The following is a 3549-nucleotide window of genomic DNA, read 5'->3' on the forward strand; positions in this document are numbered from 1 at the left end:
CCTTGCAGTCCAAGGGATTCTCAAGAGTCTTCTCCAGCACCACAGTTCAAAAGCATGAATTCTTTGGTGATCAGCTTTCTTCACAGTCCAACTCTCACATCCATACATGACCACTGGAAAAACCATAGCCTTGACTAGACAGACCTTTGTTGGCAAAGTAATGTCTCTGCTTTCTAATATACTATCTAGGTTGGTCATAACTTTCCTTCCAAGGATTAAGTGTCTTTTAATTTCTTGGCTGCAATCAGCATCTGCAGTGATTTTGGAGCCCAAAAAAATAAAGTCTGACACTGTTTCCACTGTTTTCCCATCTTCAGCTTAATTAGCTTCAAAGAATGAATTGTATATAAGCAAAAACTGAAAAAAGCTACAGTGTCCAGGGACTTAGGATTAAAAATATTAAAGGAGATAGATTTTATCAGATCCATAAATAAAATTTTAAAAAGCAGTCATAATAAAAATAGCAGCTCACAGTAACTTCTTCAAGATTTATTTTCTTCAGAAGTTAACTCAGTTCAGTTTGTTTCATTTTTGGAAGCCTCATCAAAATGCTCCACAAGATCTGGAACTTCATCATCATCATCCTCTCCAGTGGCAAGTGGGGCTTTTCCATCCACAGATTGTTTGGGCAGAGCTTCAGCCAGTCTTTAAACTGATCAGACTGTCCACGCCAAGTTGGTTTAAGATGCTGAGGAGAATTTCTGCCAGTTGCTTTGACTCAGCATGGCCTGAAATGGTGAAGGTGTTCGCTGCCAGAAATGCCTGAACTTTAGGGTTGTTAAAGTGGATCACTGTTTCTTGATTTGTGAACATATTCACCTCTTCAATACCAGAGATATTGTTTACCCCTAACTTCTTTAAAGATAACTGAAATTTTTTGTCATCTGCTGTGGCTGTTCTATGAACCACCTTCTTTCTGCGAGCAGTTCCTTTCCCACCAATGCATACTTGTGCCTGCAGTTTGGTGAGTTTCTCTTGGTTCATGATAGTTTCTTTCATCTTGTTGGAGTGGAAATGGGGGTGTGCGGGGGACTAGGCTTGGCGCTCAGGGGGCCTCGGGCAGACCAGCTGAGGTTAGGCACACACACGTGGGGACGCAAGATGGCAGCTAGAGAGGGAGCACATCTCTTTGATTTCATTTTCTGCAATCAGTCAGAAAGAACCAGTCTGCTTTTAATGGGCTCACCTGATTAGACCACGCCCACCTTAGATCATCTTCCTTTTGCCCTGTAATGTAACATAATCACAGTGGGGATATTTCATCATATCCGTAAGTTTCACCCATATTCAAAGAGGAGAGAATACAAGGGTAATGGTTCATTGGGGTCCTCCTAGAATTTTGCCTACCATAGGGCTCAATGAATATTTATAAAATCAAATGACATATGTTCCAAAATTTATAAATTAGAAACACTGACATTCAACTGTAAGATTTTTTTTTTCCTGTTACTTTGTAAGGTTTCTAAAGTTGTTTCTTAATTTGTATTGGTCCAGAATGGTTAAGAACGCTTTATGTGAGATAACACAAGGCCCCCACCCAGGTGGTACTAGAGATGCGGGGTACGTGGCAAGACCTAATCTAACATCTGACTGGCTGTGTGACTTAGTTAACTTCCTGAAACTCTGAATGCCAGTCCTTTACATGTATAAAATGAGGGGAGTGGATCTAAACAATGTCTAAGATTGGCTAGCTTTAAAATTCTCTAATTTCTAAGACTAACTCATACTGATAAAAACCAGCTGAAAGGCAATGCCAAAGAATGCTCCAACTACCGCACAATTGCACTCATCTCACAAGCTAGTAAAGTCATGCTCAAAATTCTCCAAGCCAGGCTTCAGCAATATGTGAACCGTGAACTCCCAGATGTTCAAGCAGGTTTTAGAAAAGGCAGAGGCACCAGAGATCAAATTGCCAACATCCGCTGGATCATGGAGAAAGCAAGAGAGTTCCAGAAAAACATCTATTTCTGCTTCATTGACTATGCCAAAGCCTTTGACTGTGTGGATCACAATAAACTGTGGAACATTCTTCAAGAGATGGGAATACCAGACCACCTGACCTGCCTCTTGAGAAACCTGTATGCAGGTCAGGAAGCAACAGTCAGAACTGTACGTGGAACAACAGACTGGTTCCAAATAAGAAAAGGTGTACGTCAAGGTTGTATATTGTCACCTTGCTTATTTAACTTATATGCAGAGTACATCATGAGGAACGCTGGGCTGGAAGAAGCACAAGCTGGAATCAAGATTGCTGGGAGAAATATCAATAACCTCAGATATGCAGATGACACTACCCTTATGGCAGAAAGTGAAGAGGAACTCAAAGGCCTCTTGATGAAAGTGAAAGAGGAGAGTGAAAAGGTTGGCTTGAAGCTCAGCATTCAGAAAATAAAGATCATGGCATCTGGTCCCATCACTTCATGGGAAATAGATGGGGAAACAGTGGAAACAGTGTCAGACTTTGCTTTTTTGGGCTCCAAAAATCACTGCAGATGCTGATTGCAGCCAGGAAATTAAAAGATGCTTACTCCTTGGAAGGAAAGTTATGACCAACCTTGATAGTATATTAAAAAGCAGAGACATTACTTTGCCAACCAAGGTCCGTCTAGTCAAGGCAATGGTTTTTCCCGTGGTCATGTATGGATGTGAGAGTTGGACCGTGAAGAAAGCTGATCACCAAAGAATTGATGCTTTTGAACTGTGGAGTTGGAGAAGACTCTTGAGAGTCCCTTGGACTGCAAGGAGATCCAACCAGTCCATTCTAAAGGAGATCAATCCTGGGTGTTCATTGGAAGGACTTATGCTAAAGCTGAAACTCCAATACTTTGGCCACCTCATGCGACGAGGTGACTCACTGGAAAAGACTCTGATGCTGGGAAAGGTTGGGGGCGGGAGGAGAAGGGGATGACAGAGAATGAGATGGCTGGATGGCATCACCGACTCTGTGGACATGAGTTTGAGTGAACTCCGGGAGTTGGTGATGGACAGGGAGGCCTGGTGTGCTGTGATTCATGGGGTTGCAAAGAGTTGGACACGACTGAGCGACTGAACTGAACTGAAGTGACTCACAATATCCAAATTCATTGAAATAGTTCACAAAAGAATTTCATTATAGATGAAATTGATTCCTCTATTGGCTGAACCTGACTATAAATTAAGAGAACACAACTACACTTTTAATACTTTACATGAGGTGGTAAAGAGTATTTTGTCTTTAGATGACATATCTGTTCAGTTATGGTCCAAAATGAATTTTCCCCAAGGTATTAAAACCTGATAAAACCACTGTCTTAAAATATGATCAATTAACTCAATAGATAATAACTGAAAAACTATGAAAGGCAGTACTAAAATATTACAAATCAGTTCACTGACTATGTATAAAATATGTTGAGATTCTTACATACATTTTGGGGTTCAAGTCTTTTGTTTTTCTCAAATGAAATGTCTTTGGCTAGGATAGTTTATTCTCTTCTGTACAAAAAAAATGAGCTCTAATTTTAAACAGGTATTATTAAATTCCTCTGAAGTAGACTTCATGCAGATATA

At 40.5% G+C, this 3549-nt stretch overlaps 1 pseudogene; it reads right to left on the reverse strand.

Moving 5' to 3' along the window:
• Positions 1–515: 515 nt before the first annotated feature.
• On the reverse strand, positions 516–2011 carry LOC129559044 (transcription factor BTF3 pseudogene; annotated as a pseudogene).
• Between the last annotated feature and the right edge of the window lie 1538 nt (positions 2012–3549).

The sequence above is a fragment of the Moschus berezovskii genome, chromosome 8 (genome assembly GCF_049115385.1).
Source record: "Moschus berezovskii isolate FMDL1 chromosome 8, NW_MosBer_1.0, whole genome shotgun sequence".
Taxonomy (NCBI): Eukaryota; Metazoa; Chordata; class Mammalia; order Artiodactyla; family Moschidae; genus Moschus; species Moschus berezovskii.